Genomic DNA, 20067 nt, shown 5'->3' with positions numbered 1-20067 from the left:
ACTGTTGATGGGAATGTGAATTAGTGAAGCCACTGGACTATTATTCAGCCATGAGAAAGAAGAAATTCTAACATTTGCAAGAACATGGCTGGAACTTGAGAACATTATGCTAAATAAATCAGATGGAGAAAGACAAATATTATATGATATTACCTTTGTGTAGAATCTTAAGAAAAAAAGCTAAACTCATGGAAACAGAATAAAATGGTGGTTACCAGGGCTAGGGGAGCATGGTTAAAGAAATGGGGAGATACTGGTCAAAGGGTATAGATTTCCAGCTATAAAAGAATAAGTTCTGGGGATCTAATGCATAGTATGGTGATTATGGTTAACATCACTAGATTATATATTTGAAACTTGCTGAGAGAATAGAATTTAAATGTTCTTACCACAAAAAAGAAATGGTAATTATGTGATAAGATGGAGCTAAAGGTAAGGTCATAATCATTCTGCAATATATAACGGTATCAAATTTCAGGTTGTTTATCACTTACACAATATATGTCAATTATATCTTAAATGAAGCTGGGGGAAATATATATATATATGAACTACTCAAGAAATACTTCAGTTAAGTTCTTCAAAATCCCAGGTAAAAAGAATAGGTTGGGGATACAGCACCACCATGCAGTCAACATTTTAGAATTAAACAACCAAAAAAGATACTTAAGGACTGACACATTTGAAGGGCTTACTGATTCTTAAAAGCACTGCATTTCTGAGAAAGGAAGCCTCAGTAAGGATTATTAGTATCTGGGAATGCTCCATTAAGAAAGTGGGAGATGGGCACCTGGGTGGCTCGGTTGGTTAAGCGACTGCCTTCGGCTCAGGTCATGATCCTGGAGACCCGGGATCGAGTCCCGCATCGGGCTACCTGCTCAGCGGGGAGTCTGCTTCTCCCTCTGACCCTCCCCCCTCTCGTGCTTTCTCTCTCTCATTCTCTCTCTCAAATAAATAAATAAAATCTTTAAAAAAAAAAAGAAAGTGGGAGATGAACTAGAACTTGGAAGATGAGTAGGTTTTCCATAATGACTTACAGTGGTATTTAGTAATAAGGAAATATATTTCAAATAAAATAATCCTACTCTTTGTCCCTTCTGTTTGATGTTTATACAAGTGAAAAGTGAGGAGAGCATGGATTGGCATGTGGCAGCACAGCAGGTGCTAAACAAACACAACACACTGTGCTCTTGCACTAAATATATGAAAAAACACCTTCTCCTACTTTCCATATGAATAGAAATGTATTAAATTACGGATTACCCTCTTAAACAATATAATAAATTAAATACCACATTTTAAGTATATATAAGTATATGTATACATATATTTATACTTTCATGTATAGGTTTAGATTTTTAATAAAATGATCAGCATGGAATTTCACAGGCTTGTATGAAATTTTATAGTGGGTTTTATAGTAGTTAAGTAATTAGTCAAATAAATCTTCCTCAAAATTATTGTGCATTGTAAAGTTTCCTGTGATATAAAAAAATAAAATGTCAATGATTCTTGAATTTTCAAAGAATAGATGCAGCATACACAATATATAAAAATGCTAGCACTTTACTAAAAAAATAAAATAAAATCAGTGAGCCAAGGAAACTTAATGACAAAATATAAAAATACTTTTTATTATTCTAGAATTAGGACAAAAGTGTCAGATACATATCAGTTAAGTGATAAGGATACTCTTAGGCTTATCATTTGAAAAAACTTGTAAAGCAAGGAATATACTACGTATAATACAAGCAGTCATCTTTTGTCTATAGAGATGCTGAGTAATGTTCTTGAAAGGTTGAATTATTTGCACAGAAACTATCAGGACAATCCAAGAAAATTCTCTAAATTATTTCAGTGAATTAATGCTGGAGTTTATTTTGTTTAAGATACTGCTTGCAGCACATTGGGGATTTCATATCTCTGGAATATAAAGAAGCCTCTGGCATTTTCGTCCTCTATTGCTACTTCATGTGTGCACACATTTCCAGAAGGAGAGTGCCAAAATCTAGTCAAATGGTTGAAAATAATGAGCAAGAGTGAAAGTACATGATCACCATCTCAAAGAAAGTCTCTTTCACACTGACATTTAGGCAGTCTGAACTTCAATATACTCCATGGGAAATAAATGACAATTTCTTGATTGATGAGGAGTTGGTGATGTAGAAATAACTGTGGCAAGTTCTGGCCAATAATCCCAATATATTTCTTTCACAGTTAATAAAATTTCAAAACCTGAGGTGTTGTAGTAAAGTGATTGTAGCATGGTTCTTGGATGACGGGAAGAACATCCTTTAGAATGTGTGTTTTCTTGCCAGATTTTTTATTTTTTTATTATTATTTTTTTTTTGAGAGAGAGAATGAGATAGAGAGAGCATGAGAGGGGGGAGGGTCAGAGGGAGAAGCAGACTCCCTGCTGAGCAGGGAACCCGATGCGGGACTCGATCCCGGGACTCCAGGATCATGACCTGAGCCGAAGGCAGTCGCCCAGGCGCCCCTCTTGCCAGATTTTTTAAATAGTGTTTTTAATTTATGTATGTTGCTGATAAGAAAAATGCCAAATTTCTTCATCCTTTAATAGTATCGACTCATTCCCCCGCTCTACTACCACCCACTAGTTAAATTTTAATGATCTATGTTATTTGTTAGAGGTATTTTCAGTAAATTAAATCTATCCATAATTAAATTTTTTTTTCAGTTGAATTGTTTCAATGTTTCAAAATTTCCCCCTTTAAGATTTTAGCCAAGTATACTTGACATATTTCACTGTTCCTATGTTTTTAAAACAACAGGGACTAATCAGAAATTAAAAGCAGCTGTAAACACTCAGACTCAATAATTTTCTCAGTCACTGAATTCAGTGCAGTTAAAGCTAACAAATAGTTTATTACACTGTGGTCAACAGTATAGTAGCAGGTTCTCATTGTTGGATATTAATTTAGGAATATTCCCCCACTAACATTTTTGTTATGTTCTAAAAGCTGCCTGCAGAGAAGTTTAGCACTTTGAAATGCAGATTTTTTAAGTTCCTCTCATAAACAATACCGTAAAAGGTGATGAATTGTTGAAGCAAGTTCACAAATCCTATTTACTATGATGTTATAGAAGAATATTATTGATGGCAACATTTCTATCGTTACTAACCCCAGCTCCTAACCTAGTTTCTATGGAAAGTATATTCAGAATTCTCTCAGAGAATGCTGGTCTGCTTTCACCAAGTAAACAGTGGGAATGGAAACTCCTGGGTTGCTTTGGCAGTAGGAAAAGGATTCCAGAATGAGCTTCCCCAAGGTGACATCTTTAGGTGAACAGAGATTGGACAGCAGAGTATTGGGTTGCAGGAAGCTGAAACAGCTTATTTATTAATTATACTTGTAAAAACAACAACAACAACAAAACTCTAAATGAGAATTCTTTTTTAAATTTTATTTTGTTATGTTATATTAGTCACCATACAGTACATCATTAGTTTTTGATGTAGTGTTCCATGATTCATTGTTTTCATATAACACCCAGTGCTCCATGCAGTACATGCCCTCCTTAATACCCATCACCGGGCCAACCCATCCCCCCACCCCCTCCTCTCTAAAACCCTCAGTTTGTTTCTCAGAGTCCATAGTCTCTCATGGTTCGTCTCCCCCTCTGATTCCCCCCCTTCATTTTTCCCTTTCTTCTAATGTCCTCCATGCTATTCCTTATGTTTCACAAATAAGTGAAACAATATGATAATTGACTTTCTTTGCTTGACTTATTTCACTTAGCATAATCCTCTCCAGTTCTATCCATGTTGGTGTAAAAGTTGGGTATTCATCCTTTGTGATGGCTGAGTAATATTCCATTGTATATATGGACCACATCTGCTTTATCCATTCATCTGTTGAAGGGCATCTCGGCTCTTTCCACAGTTTGGCTGTTGTGGACATTGGTGCTATGAACATTGGGGTGCATATGGCCCTTCTTTTCACTATATCTGTGTCTTTGGGGTAAATACCAAGTAGTGCAATTGTTGGGTCATAGGGTAGCTCTATTTTCAACTTTTTGAGGCACCTCCACACTGTTCTCCAAAGTGGCTGTACCAACTTGCATTCCCACCAACAGTGTAAGAGGGTTGCCCTTTCTCCACAACCTCTCCAACATTTCTTGTTTCTTGCCTTGTCAATTTTTGGCATTCTAACTCTTGTAAGGTGGTATCTCAATGTGGTTTTGATTTGAATTTCCCTGATGGCTAACGAGAATTCTTAAATGTTATTGTATATTGACATCTCCTGCTGCTGTCTGGCTGCCTGGAACCACACTGTTGGGTCAGCTTTTTACAGAGAGTGCCTCACATTCCAAAACAGTTACTCCAACTTACCATAATAAAAACTGGCATTCTTCCACAGAAGATGCTTTAGGATAATGTTTTGAGAAGAGACTGGTAAAAGAAATTCACAAAAATATTTGAAGGCTAATAGTATGTAATCTTGTATTTCACACACTTTAGTCTATAGCTGAATGATAATTTCAGAGTGGAGTTTGTACTTGTAAAAGGACTTATGTGAGCACCACTAAAAAAAAATTCTACCATTAATATATGTAGCTTAGTTATGTACAAGGGGCATTCTAATCCTAAAGTAATAATAAGGTGATGCCTTGAAAAATAAAGAATGAGAAAGAATTCAACACTATTATTTTAATGGTAATTGATAAAAATCTTTATGTCTTGAAACCTAATGCCTTTAGTTATGGAATAGATGGTAGTTTGGTTATCTTGAATAAGAATACAACCAATTATAAAAATGGTAGAAAAAAAACTGCTTCTGTTTATTTTCTGAACAAGATGATGGGATTGATAAAGATAAAAACTTACTTAGTTTAATATATTTATAACATGTAAATATCACTGCATTAAATATTTAATTTTTTTGGATAATGATTCTGCATGTAGCATTTCACCATATCCTACAGCTTTTTTTTTTTTTGTGAGGAGGCAGAAGGTAACATCTGTTGATTCATTTAATAATCATTTTGAGTTTATTTATGAATTCACTTATTGTGTGTATATCTGTTAACGTATAGTAATTTAGCATAAACTTTAGGAACTACTTTCTTAGATAATGATGAGTAAGAAATATTTCTTGTTTTCATACACTATTTATGAAATTAGAGCTAATATTTATATAGTGCTTAACATGCTCCTGGCACTGTTCTATGTTCTTTAACATATAAATATATTATATCTTCATAGCAATCCTATATAAGAAATCATACTACTATCTCTGTTTAATAAGGTACAGTGTTTAACATGGCCAAGAATACGCAATTAGTAAATGTAGAGAGAATATTATTTAATTTATTTATTTTTACCAAAGATATTTTCCAATTTTTAGGCATAGGAAAATATTCAGGATACTTTTGAAGTCATCTACCTTAATAAGGTCTCAGTTTATCCTGAGGGATGATGTTCTTAAATACTGAAACACAGAGACAACAAATATGCAATCACAGTGTTTTTTGGTGTTTTGTGGTGAATTACATGAGATGTCAGTGAAGCAAATAAGAGACATACAGTAATTTGGTAAGAATGGCATTTCTGAATATTTTCAAGGAAGGGGAATTATAATTTGAATAAAATGTGGAGAGTGGCTTGTAAAGCAGCAATGATAACTTACAGAAATTCAGAGGAGAATTAATGATAGCAAGATGAAATTCGTGGCAAGTAGCAATAAAAAAATTAGGGAGCATTTAGAAAATAGAATCCACATGTGGTTTGTTAGATATTGGCATGAGGTAGGAAATGGGCCACTGAATAATGACACATTGGCTTCTGGGCTAGGCATTAGGGTAGTTGCTGTTGATAACCATTAGTTTAGACAAAGTAAAAGTAAAGAGCACCAGCAATAGCAAATTTGGATTGGAGGATAAATGACTTCAGATACGGACACACTGATTTGAGTTATAATGTGGGAGATTTTGTATATGTGATGGCATGGGGACAAGTCGAATTCTGCTATTAATAATATACTATAATTGGATTTTTAATTAAATTAGAATTTTTTTTAAAAAATCTGCATTCAAATCAAAGTATTGTAGAGTTAATTTTACAAAAGTTCTTATGACTTATATGACTAAATGGTGGTTTATTGATTGTGTACTTCAAAAAAAGTCTGCTTTTTATAATCTTATAAATGAATGTGTAGTGTAGTGTGTGACATTTTTAAAAATAAACTTTGCACCAGGGCCTCTGTGAAACCTTCTTTTGCTCAGAGTTTGCCTGGTCCTCGGAGCACTCCGTGGGGCAGCCCCCAAGCCTCCCCAAGGTGTGAGCAAGTGTTTGCTCCTGGCTTGACTACAGAAGGTGGACCAGGGCAGTGACCCTGAACAGGCCTCAACCTATGGTGCAGACAAGAGACTACAGACGGAAGGGGCCCTAGGCTGAGCCATTGAAGGACAGGTGGTCAACAGCGCTTCAGGTTAAATAAAGGAGGCTATTTTCTTAGTGTGGATTGCTGCCTTTGGTAAGAACATGTCCATCTTGCCATTCACTCCACCACTCCACTTCTGCTGGGGTAGAATAAATCATCTGGTGGACCTGGAGGAGCAGGTAGAGGAGAACAGAATGGACAGGCAGAAAAATGGTATGAAAAAGAAGTTAAAAGTTTGAAGAAGAAACTAAAGAAAACAGGTCAATTAGAAGAGCTTGAGAAAGCCATCACCACTAAAAATTGTAATACTAAAGATGTTACCATACCAAGCACTTGTTCTGAAATTTGGAGACTGAGTACACCAAATATGATAGATAGTGGGATAAGACAGCCCTGTCATTGAAAAGGACTGCCACATTTTATGGGGTGCTGATCATGGTTCTGGCCTAACCATCACAGTCATCACAAACTCAAAGCAATTGTAAACTGTGAATGTGCTTTTAATCTCTAAAAGGATGAAGTATGTTTACTACTACCAGAGATTTGAGACACAAGTTTTGCCTTCAGTATTGAAATCCTAACCGAACTGCCACCTCTAGATGATTATACCTATTCCATCCCAGAAAACAGTAGTTTCCCAGTGAGAACCAAGCCACAGAGTAAACTACATCTCAGAAACTTCATCTCCTGGGTGTATCAGGGAAGATGGAAAAACAGGTGATCAACGATGAACTAATATATGGATATAGGATCTCCCACAGAACTATCTCCCATTACTCTTTCTCTGTTAATCATAGTTCGAATTTGCAGCCAGTTACTCAGACCCTGTACTTTGGTGTTCAGTAGCATATCATGAATTAAACCAGAGAGTGGCGGAGACTTTCCATGCATCACAGCTCTCACTCACTGTAGATGGTGTCACAGATCCAACAAACTCAGAAAGGTCCTGCGCAGGATTATTCTCCAATGTTAACCAAAATGCTACTGTAGAAATGGCAAGCAGACATAGGAAGAGGAGTGTGCTCATGTTAGATAAGTGGGGAATTTTTTTACTGAGTACCTAAGTGATAGTGTAGTCTTTGTGCAGAGCCCCAAGTGTAATCAGAGATCAAGCTGGCCCCCTGCAACAGAGTGTAAGATTCTACCAGGCTGCAATCTCAAGATCTTCACCAACCAGGAATTTGCTGCTCTTCTTGCTCAGTGTGTTAATCAGAGTTTTGAAGTTGTGTATCAACTAACTAGGATGTGCACCATAAGAATCAGTTTTGTGAAAGGGTAGGAAGCAGAATACAGAAGGGCAGATGGTAACAAGCACTTGTTGGATTGAACTTCATCTGAATGGACATCTACAGTGGTTGGACAGAGTGTTAGTTCACATGTGATCCCTTCCGTGGGTTGCTCAAGCATGTCATAAAGTTTCATTATCAGTCAATCCCATCAAAAGGTTTAATGTAATAACTCTTTTGTCATAGTATTTGTCATAGCCTCATGGGGTTATGTGTGTTATGTCCAAAACCTTGGACATAATTAATGGCAGCACCTTGTAGAATAGGTTTTCTGTGTTTGAATATTAAATGAGAAAATTAGTTTCAAAAATACCCTCTCATACAGGAGGAAGAGAAGATTTTAAAGACATGCTGATGTCATCTTGGGCATAAAACTGAGTGTCCCAAAGGTTTATTAAAAACAGTAGTAGTTACGTGTACAGATAATGTATCATGATTCAGTATCACAGGATTTGTGCTGCTTATATACATTTTTAATTTGCATAACTTAGGTATTTGTGTGCAGCTTCTTGATTTAATCATGCCTTCATAAAGTTACAGTTATTTAATCTGTTATTCCCACTTACTCATTATTTTTGTCCTTTTAAAATATAGAATATATATTAAGACTGTCATATTATCATTTAGAAACAGATTTTCCTTGTAGAAAAACTAATTTTTCTGCCTTTTACCAAAAATAATTTCTTTTGGGGGGAAGTAAAATAAAATAATATAAAACACCTTGCAACAAAAGAGAATTCTTTCAGTCTTCAAGAAAAAAAATACTTTAGTTACTGTATTAAGTTGTAACATTTGTAAAAAATAATAATTCAAATAAATTAATATTTAGAAAATAAATAAAAATTAGAATTCGAAATTAGAAAATAAAGCATTTCGTCTGTCTTACTGATTACTTGCTGCTAATAAGAATTTGCCCTGCTATTGAAGTCCGCCTGACTTTGCCTATAGTTTATACAAATGAATATATCTGTGACCTTTCCATCTAAAAAATAAAAATCTCTGAGGTGACAAACATGCTATTTCCACTTAAATCAAATTTCATCTCATGGTTTTAGAATTATGCACTTTTCTGATATTTATGGTGAAACACATTTAGAAGCATCAGCTATGGCCTACATTTTACTTTGGCCTGTAGTTTGTATTTCCTATTATCTTAAGAAAGTGTTGAGTGATATACATATCTGATAGTTGCCCTTTGATAACTGTGAACAGAATGAATGTTGTGAAAGTAGGGGAACTAATAGATTGTGATTAAATCTTTCATTCTGTTATTGGGTGGTTATTAGATTAGTTATCAGGAGAAATGTTTCACACTTTGCACAAGCCTGAGGCAGCTCATAGATATGTTTTATTGAAGTCCTATAGCATATATCTAAATTAATTTTATTCAAAATCTATTCATTCACCACCTTTTGTATGACCAGTTTTTCCCAGGAGCAGAAAATATCTTTCAAAAACAGAGTGATTCTCTCCTTCCTGCCCCCAAACCATTATGTGGTTTAAGAGATAAATTTCAACACAGTATCTTTAAAAGTATATGGTTTTGGCTTAATAATCAGAAATTATAGTTTTAGCGTTTAGCCAAAGAATTGGGATACATTAAGAAGTCTAGGTAATAATTACCTCTCTGAGACTTTATATGAGACACTTCTGAAAAATAAATGTATTTTAATAGAGGTTCAATGGACAAAATAGACAATATAAAATGTGTTATTTATCATGAATCTGTTAATAAAAAATGAGGAAGTTGATTTATGACATTATAAACATGACCTTAATGAAGCTAGTATTAAATAAAATATCCAATTAGTTGGATTTCATTACCTTGCTAAAAGAAATTTTCCTGTGTGCTGTAGAAAAATGTTGCAAAGAATTGAAAACCTTTGAATGATATATTATGTGCTGTTGATGATTTAAAATTTTAGTGGTGGTAAGAGTATAATCTGATTTGTGTGTTTGGTCAGATCACTCTATTGATCTTATACATGATACCATTCCACTTGGCAGATGAAATTGAAAATGAATGTCCGAAATGATGCATTTTATTTTCAGTGCATATAGTCATTAAGGCTAGACGTCAGAATACTAGCAGCTACTATATCCTAATAGATTTTCTGCAAATATTGAAAGGAAATTCCTCATTACGAAATTCTGTACAGTATCCAAAACAAGCAAAATATATGATTTATGCATGTTTATAACATAATCCAATAAGCGTATTTCTCCACTGATACATGACATTTACCATGGTTAGTTTGGCATACTAAGCTTATTTAAAGGTATGTTTACTTTTTAATTTCAACTCATAAAGCCAGGGAACATATTTATATAAGGTATTACAAATTGTGCCTACATAATTTAGCTGCTCTGCGCTGTATTTTTCTACTTTGTCATTCTTGTACCTTATGTTGACTACAAAGCAAGGGTGTATACTTGTCCTTTACAACTTCTCTGAATGTTTTGTTAACAAGAATGTTATTCATAAGTAAGGAAAATGATAGTTTCCCAAGACATAAAATTGCAGCATGCTTACTTGTTATTTTAGGTTGTATCTTTCTTAGAAGTCTCTTGCATATATGAAAGGAGGGGAACAAATTATAATAATCATTTTGAGTATGTATTTCCTTACCAAAGATCTTTTCCATTTTCATGCACAGGAAAATATGCAAGAGACTTTTCGAAATCATATAACAATAATTTGAAAGGGATTTTAGGTTTGTGGTTTAAAGAAGTAGCATATTTGGTTAAGATGGAATGTGCAACTAGATATAATTTTTTGTGTGTCTATCATTTAGTCCTATAACTATTTCCTTTAATTAAAATCTGAAAACATATTTTCCTTCTATATCTTGTATGTGTCTGTGATCATGAGGAGCGCAACTCAGATGAACTGTAACTGTGGACTAGTGTTAAAAAATTAAGCTTACCCAAAGAGAGGTTGGCCTTTGCCCTCATTTTCTGGAAGGTAATCTCTAAATGCTTGGGGTATCCTGCCTGATAAAATGCCTTTATTGGCCTGGGGCCTTGGGACACGTCTGATAGTGTGTGCTGACAGTTTTTTATTGTGGGAGCTTTGGGCCTCTGGAGGGGCTGGAAGCTTAGGTCAGCCACATGGGTAGTCAGGCATGTCTATATTAAACTCTGGATACCAGGACTCGGATGACTTTCCTTGTTGTTGTACTCCGTGTGTGTTACGGCTCAATCCTGGGCGCTGTTAGTGTTTGTTCATAGCTCCACTGGAAGAGTACTACTAGAAGTTTTAAACTTGGAAATTTCATAGACTCTATCTCATGAACCTCTTCCTGTGGCTGATTATAATCTGTGTCTTTTCACTATTAAATAGTAACTGTGAATATAATAGCTTTTAGTGAGTTCTGTGAGTCTGAGTAAATTATCAAACTGGAAGGTGTTTTCGGGGACCTCCAGACTTGTAGTTTGTGTGAGAGCAGGGAAGATGGCTTGGAGACTCTGAAACTTTGCAGAACTAAGTATTTGTCTCTTTAAAATCTGGTTCTGGAGTGGAGTAGGAGTTAGGAACAGGTTTCTAGGACAATGTGGGTCTGGGCTTATAGAGAAGCTGACAAAATCTTGTGAAGATTACATAATTTAATGTTTTAAAGCACTTTAGAACGGTTCTTAAAGCAGATTAAGCACTACATAAATGTTAGGTCTTGTCTTAATTCTTCGACATAAATAAAATCCTTTAAGTATGACTTTAATATAGCAAGTACTAGTTAAAGGAATGTATACACAGTCAATCATTGTTAAGATCTTAAGTGATTTGGGGGGCACCTGCATAACTCAGTCATTAAGCGTCTGCCTTTGGCTCAGGTCATGATCCCAGGGTCCTGGGATCGAGCCCTGCATCGGGCTCCCTGCTCCGCGGGAAGCCTGTTTCTCTCTCTCCCACTTCCCCTGCTTGTGTTCCTGCTCTCGCTCTTTCTCTCTCTGTCAAATAAATAAATAAAATCTTAAAAAAAAAGATCTTAAGTGATTTTTGGTTGACTTTGGCCTTAGAGCCTCTACTCATCAGTCTCTTCCATTCACTCTAAATGAAGGGATTGAATTTTCAGTTCAAAGACGTTTGTTCTAGAATCTCCTTTCCTGTTGATGTGATGAAGTTTCTATTCTAGAACCTGTCACTCACAGGTCTGAGTAAATCTATTTTTCTGGATCTTTTCATGAGGTAATGAACCAAACATTAGTTCCTTCAACTAGGACAGTTATTTTCTGTCCAACTTTTGAACATTCTCAGAAACTTACTTTTTATTCATATAAAATGATATATTGATTTAATCTGTAATCTATGTATGTAATGGGCGCACTGGATCTTCTCTCCCATTTATTAATATCCTTAAAATGCTTGATAATCTTTACATGATCATTAAATTCAATACTTAGAAATCTAATGATGCCTCCTGAATTCTTATTTATAGGAACATCTTATGTATGGTTTACTTTGATTTATTTTGAAAAAAATTCTTTGCATAATTTTGTCTTTTAATGATAATGCTCAATAGCTTTTTCTTTAGGAAAACATATTTTTATTGCTTTTATAAATCTTAATATAATTTTACCATATCACCAAATTTTAATTTTCAATTTTTAAAGTGAATTAATCCAGATACTACACGTGACAAGTATTAGTAAGTTTACTGACTTCTTGCCAAGTTATTTTAAAATGTATTTTTTCTTCCCTAAATAATAATGAGGCCATAATGGATTTCACTAGACTAATTATCAATTATTACTATTTCATTTAATACTGGTGATCATTTTCTTTTCATATTTGAAAAAATAATGTTTCTAATATCTTTTGTATTCTAAAGTAGAGAATGGATGAAGTTTTCTTGGGGGGAAGAATTTATTCATTAGATGTGTTATTAATGAATTCTCTGCAAATGATTCTCAAAAAATTGTCTATAGTGTGTTTCTAACAATAAATCTGAATCTTTTAAGCTCATTTATATAAAGATTTTGACATTTTTTTCAATTATCTTATTCTGGATTAAGAGTTGTCAAACTTTTCCTTTAAAGATAGCCAGATTTTTAAAAATATTTTTTAAAAATATTTACTTATTTATTAGAGAGAGAGCATGCATGCAGGGGGAGAGGCAGAGGGAGAGAGAGAGAATCTCAAGCAGACTCCTTGCTGAGTATTGGAGCCCTACAAGGGGCTTGATCCCAAGACTTGAGATCATGACCTGAGCTGAAAAGAAGAGTTGGATGCTTAACCTACTGAGCCACCCAGGCACCCCATAGGCATCTGGTGTTTATGGTGTCTGTTGCAACTACTTACCTCTGACACTGTAGTACAAAAGCAGCCATGGAAAATATGAAAATAGGGGGGCCTTGTTGGCTCAGTCGTTAAGCATCTGCCTTCGGCTCAGGTCATGGTCCCAAGGTCCTGGGATCGAGTCCCTCATCGGGCTCCCTGCTGGGCGGGAAGCCTGCTTCTCCCTCTCCCACTCCTCCTGCTTGTGTTCCCTCTCTCGCTGTCTCTCTCATCAAATAAATAAATAAAATCTTTAAAAAAAAGAAAATATGAAAATAAAAGGATGTGGCTGTAACTTAAAAAACTTTGTTTAGAAAAAACAGATGGCAGCCCATGGGCCATAGTTTGCCAGCCTCTGTTGTAGATTAATAATATATACATGTACAAATCAGTGACAGATTGAAGTCATCTGAATGTGAGAACACATTATAATAAACGTTACCATTTTTAAAGCCCAAATGTTATCCCATCAAAAACATTTGATTCTTTAGAATCAGTTATATAAACCTAAACTAGTAAAGTGTTTTGGTTTTCGTTTTGTTTTGATTTTTTCTGTGCAAGTTCAAGAGTGAGGAGAGATTGAAAAATAAGTGAACAGTGTTTTAGGGACATGTGGAACAATATTAAAAACTCTAATATATCTGTAATCAGTGTCTCAGAGAGAGAGACATAATATTTGAAGAAATAATGGCTGAAATTTTTGCAAAAGTATTGATAGATACAAATTTACAGTTTTGAGAAGCTGAGCAAAACACAAGAAGAATAAAAACAAAGAAAATGACCTAGGCATATTGTCAAACCACTAAAATCAAAGAGAAAGAGAAAATCAAGATGAATCTTAAGAGTAGCCAGAAAAAAAAAACAGCATGTTTTCCACAAAGGGTTATGATTTGAACAATCATTGACTTCTTATCAGAAACAACAGAGGCCTGAAGACAATGGAACAATGTATTTTTAAGTGCCACTGAAATTGATTTCTGTATCCACTCAGAATGTCTTTTAAAAATGAAATTGATATAAAGATGTTTTCATGTAGACAAAACAAAGAGAATTTCTTTGCCAGAAAACCTGTACTTTAAGAAATGCTAAAAGTTTTTTAAAATAAAGGATAAAAAAAATAATAAAGTTTTAAAAAAATAAGAATAAAATGAAAGATAATGATATGCAGTGGAAACTTGAATCTGGAGGAAATAATAACAGATAAAATGATGAATAAAAGGATATATTTTCCTCTTAATATTTTTAACAATATACAGTTGTTTTGAGGCAAAATTGTATTATTGTCTTGTGGGATTTAAAATATATGTAGTCATAATATATGTATGTATAATAACAGTAATATATAAGGACTTATGGTAGGTAAATTGTTATATATGGTCGCAAGGTTTCCACATTTTCTGTTAGTGTAAATATGTTATTTCTTGGGGACTATGAAAATGTGTGGAGGTATATTTTAATCCATAGAGCAGGCACCAAAAATTTGTGCCAACAGTTTTATCTAAAATGTCATTAGATAAACTAAAATGAAAGTCTAAAAGTATTCCAGTAGTTCAAAAGAAGACAAGAAAAGAGGGACAGAAATAAAAAAGAGAATGATAAGCAATAAATTAAAATAAAATTCTAAAATTAAATCTAACCTCAACAATAATTGCACTAAGTAGTAATGAACAAAATATACCAATTAAATGTAATGATGACAGAATGGAGAAGAATAATTCTACAAATGATGCAATTTAAATAAAGTCATATAGATATGTTGAAAGTGATTGGTTAGAAAAATATACACCAACCCAAAGCATAAGAAGCTTAAGTAGACTGTGTGTGTTAGAATAATATGGGACGGGGTGCCTGGGTGGCTCAGACGGTTAAGCGTCTGCCTTCGGCTCAGGTCATGATCTCAGCGTTCTGTGATCGAGCCCCGCATTGGGCTCCCTGCTCCAGCAGGGAGTCTGCTTCTCCCTCTCTCTCTCTGCTGTTCCCCCTGCTTGTGCTCTCTCTCTCTGTCAAAAATAAATAAAATCTTTAAAAAAAAAAGAATAATATGGGACAAAAGTAGATTTCACCACAAATGTAAATTGCAAGAGATAAAGGACAGTATTTCATAATGATGAAAGATGAATTATTCAGAAATTTCAAACAATTAAAAATATGTAGGTTCAAATAATAGAACTTCTAAGTATATGAAACAAGAATTAATAGATACAAGAAATACAGTATATCATAAGCAGATTATATGATATTAAATTGGTCTTGCAGAAATTGATAAAAACAACTAGAAAAAAAAAAGCAGGGAAAGCACAGAAAAGTGAAAACAATCACCTGGTATTGATTGTGATGTATAGAACATTGAACCTAACAACTTCACAATATACAATCATTTCAGTTGGACATGGTACATTCAGCAAGATACATCACTTGATGAAACTTAAAATAAATGTCAAATAATTTAAAAAGCTAAATATTATATAGAATTTTGTGAATAAAATGCAATTAATCAATAACATATCTCTGAAAACTACAAATTTTGTTAAGTTTATACACAAAAATCATTCAGAGAGCAAAGATCTCTCTCTCACCCACACACACATAAACAGACAAATACACAAGATGAAAATATTTTGAACTAGAAAGCATAACATATCAAAATCAGTAGGATGCAGGTATAAAAATAATTGGTTAAATTTATAGTTTTAAATTTTATGTTAGAAAAAATTTGGAAGTAAATTTATAAAATTACACATTAGACTACTCATTGTATGATCCACTAGCTGAGTTTCTAGAAGAAGCCAGATGAGTATGTGCCAGAAAATAATCAGAATATTGTTTTCTCTGGGTAAATGGGTACAGGAATTGAAAGAGAAGGGGCATGAAGGAAATTTCTGTAGCAGTGATGGTGTTCTCCCGCATTTAGGATTTCAATTGCAAATGGTATATTTATGAAGATTCACTATCCCTCAAACCACCAAAAAAGATTCATATTAACAAGTGAAAAACAGGGTTGCCTAGGTGGCTCAGTTGGTTAAGGGGCTGCCTTCAGCTCAGGTCGTGATCCCAGTGTCCTGGGATGGAGCCCCGCATCATCATCAGGCTCCCTGTCAGCAGGTAGTCGGCTTCTCCCTCTCCTTTTGACCACCCACACCGCTCATGCTCTCTTTCATGTTCTTTCTCTCAAATAAATAAATCTAGACAGAGCATTCTCTGACCATTATACAATAAAATTAGAAATCCATAACAAAATTCAAATTTTGAATTTTCAAAATTAAAATTAAAATTTCAAAGATGTTATTAATCAGCTGTTGGGTCTTAGGGAAAATACAGACTAAAATTTCAGAACACTTCGGAAATAATGAAAACATAGCAACTGGAATTTACAGGATAAAAAAATTATAAAAGAAAATTTACAGTAAACAGATTGATATTAAAAAGAAACAAAAAATGAAATTAAACATATAATAAATAAAGCTAGAAAAAGAAACAATTTAAGCCAATAGTGAATGAATGCATAAAATTCAGATATCCTTTAATAAGGGAATAATTGAATAAATTATAATATATGCACCCAATGTAATGCTATGGAGCATATTATAGGCGATTATATTAATAGCTTCCTGGGATCTATTATTAAATAAAAAAAATATTGTGAAATTATGCTTCCACTTTATCTAAGAAAGGATGGGTGACACAAACATGCATGTGTGTGTATACCTTATATTAAAAACAAATACAGAAACATAAACCAAAAAATTAAAGTGGAATGGTTATGTATAGGCAGGGTAAAGAGCACATAAAGAAAAGTCTCATTTCTCTGTTTTTGTACATTTAGCTTTGGATACATAGATATTTTCCATAATTTTAAAACCAAGTTATATTAAAAGAGCAAATCATAAAGAGTTAAAGTAAAGGTCAGGAACATGACAGGGATGTCCACTCTCACCATTGTTTTTCAACATAGTACTGGAAGTCCTGGCCTCTGACAACAGAAAGAAATAAAAGGCATCCAAATTGACAAGGAAGACGTCAAACTCTCACTCTTCACAGACGACATCATACTCTACATAGAAAACCCAAAAGACTCCACTCAAAATTTGCTAGAACTGATGGAGGAATTCAGCAAAGTCACAGGATGCAAAATCAATGCACAGAAGTCAGTTGCATTTCTATACACTAACAATGAGGCAGAAGAAAGAGAAACAAAGGAATTGATCCCATTTACAATCGCATTAAAACCATAAGATATCTAGGAATAAACCTAACCAAAGAGGTAAAGGATCTGTACTCTGAAAACTATATAACACTTATGAAAGAAATTGAGGAAGACACAAAGAAATGGAAAAACATTCCATGCTCATGGATTGGAAGAAAAAATAGTGTTAAAATGTCTGTGCTGACCAAAGCAATCTACACATAGAATGCAATCCCTATCAAAATACCATCAAAATTTCTCACAGAGCTGGAACAAACAATCCTAAAATTTGTATGGACCCAGAAAAGACCCCAAATAGCCAAAAGAATGTTGAAAAAGAAAACCAAAGCTAGAGGCATCAAGCTATAATACAAAGATATAATCATCAAGACAGTGTTTTGTTTTGGCACAAAAATAGACACATAGATCAATGGAACAGAATAGAGAACCCAGAAGTGGACCCACAACTATATGGTCAACTAATCTTCTGCAAAGCAGGAAATAATATCCAATGGAAAAAAGACAGTCTCTTCAACAAATGGTGTTGGGCAAATTGGACAACCACATGCAGAAGAATGAAACTGGACTACTTTCTTACACCATACACAAAAATAAACTCAAAATGGATGAAACACCTAAATGTGAGACAGGAATCCTAGAGGAGAACACAGGCAACAACCTCTTTGACCTTGGCTGCAGCAACTTCTTGCTAGACACATTTCCAAGGGCAAGATAAACAGGCAAAAATGAACTATTGGGACTTCATCAAGATAAAAAACTTTTACACAGCAAAGGAAACAATCAACAAAACTAAAAGGCAACCTACGGAATTGGAGAAGATATCTGCAAATGTCTTTTCAGATAAAAGGCTAGTATCCAAAATCTATAAAGAACTTACCAAACTCAACACCCAAAAGACAAAGATCCAGTCAAGAAATGGGCAGAAAACATGAACAGACATCTCTCCAAAGAAGACATACAGATGCCCAAGAGACATATGAAAAAGTGCTCAACATCACACAGCATCAGGGAAATCCAAATCAAAACCACAGTGAGATACCACCTCACACCTGTCAGAATGGCTAAAATGAACAACACAGGAAACAACAGATGTTGGCGAGGCTGTGGAGAAAGGGGAACCCTCTTACGCTGTTGGTGGGAATGCAAGCTGGTGCAGCCACTCTGGAAAACAGTATGGAGGTTCCTCAAAACATTAAAAATAGAACTACCCTATGACCCAGCAATTTTACTACTAGGTATTTATCCAAAGGATACAAACATAGTGATTCAAAGGGGCACATGCATCCCAATGTTTACAGCAGCAATGTCCACAATAGCCAAAATGTGGAAAGAGCCCAGATTTCCATCAATAGATGAATGGATAAAGAAGATGTGGTATACACACACACACACACACACACACACACACACACACACACACACAGTGGACTGTTACTCAGCCATCAGAAAGAATGAAATCTTGCCGTTTGCAACAATGTCGATGGAACAAGAGGGTATTATGCTAACAAAATCAGTCAGAGAAAGACATACATCATATGACTTCACTCATATGTGGAATTTAAGAAACAAGGTAGATGAACATAGAGGAAGGAAGGGAAAAATAAAACAAAACAAAATCAGAAAGGGAGACAAACCATAAGAGACTCAATCATAGGGAACAAACTGAGGGTTGCTAGAGGGGGGATGGGGTACCTGGGTGATGGGCATTAAGGAGGGCACTTGATGTAGTGAGCACTGGGTGTTATATGAAACTGATGAATCACTAAATTATACTTCTGTAACTAATGATATAGTATATGTTAATTAAACTGTATTTAAATAAAAATTTTTAATAAAGTAAAAACAAATGAGTTTAACTATATCAAGCTGGTTGCATAGCTCATATAAAGTAAATATATCAAGTGATTTTAAAATATAGTAATTTGATGGGGCATGTCTTAAAGAGAAAAAAACTGCAATAAATAAACTGTTCTCACTGATCATATTATTGATAGTCATATTGGCATTTTTATTCTGAAAGTGGCATACATGCAAAAAATTGCATGTAAAGCAAATTATTAATTATGAGAATGTGATTATGAACCAAATTTTTAAGTATAAAAAACACTTAAGTATAAAATAAAAAAAGTAAAAATCCAAGATTATATATATGATCTAGGAATATCAGAATGAAGTTATGACTCATGTGCATATGTATGTGTGTTTTTTAGCTCTATTCCCTGAAAACGAATGGAAACAATGACTAACTTAGTAGCAATGAATATCACTATTCACAGATTCTGGCCTCTTAATGTCATTCCCACTAATAGGAATGAGGATTCCCTGTAGAAATAGCTGATTCCATTTCTGTGACAAGAAATACACAAATGTTTTGTCATACCAGAAAAGAAGGAAACTGCCAAAGAGAAGAGGTCATGTCAAGAAGACATAAAAGCTATCATGCATTTTCTCTCGGTGGCCAATGATGGGACAATTTTGAGCATCAATACACGTAATAATTAGAAGGCATTTACATACTAAACATACATACTAAGTATATCTGAATCCAATATATTGTTACTTAAAAATGTATAGTAATAACACAGAGGTCATCTTGAATGATTCTAGAAAGTGACTCCATATTCTGAATTTTGGCAAATGAAGTGAAAGAAGCTTTTAATCTGCCTGTCTGGTACAAGCTCTGCCTCAGGTTAAGCAAAGAATTTTTGAGAGAAAATTGCTCTTTGTAGTATCTAGCTAAACATGAAGATGGGATGATAGAATTAGAATTTCAACATTTTGCCATCCATAATGAAATAATGGATGTAGGTAGCTAAATTCATTATTTTGTGATGCAATAAGAAAAATAATGATTGCCATGTATGTGCTTCCTAATGGAAGATGACATCACCTATGAAG

General features: G+C 34.3%; 1 pseudogene; it reads left to right on the top strand.

Moving 5' to 3' along the window:
• The first annotated feature begins 420 nt into the window (after nucleotides 1–420).
• Nucleotides 421–7786, top strand: LOC110579756 (annotated as a pseudogene).
• The last annotated feature ends 12281 nt before the right edge of the window (nucleotides 7787–20067 follow it).

This window comes from Neomonachus schauinslandi, chromosome 1, assembly GCF_002201575.2.
Source record: "Neomonachus schauinslandi chromosome 1, ASM220157v2, whole genome shotgun sequence".
NCBI classification, from domain to species: Eukaryota; Metazoa; Chordata; class Mammalia; order Carnivora; family Phocidae; genus Neomonachus; species Neomonachus schauinslandi.
Note: the sequence above shows the minus strand (reverse complement) of the source record. Positions and strands in the feature narration are given on the sequence as shown.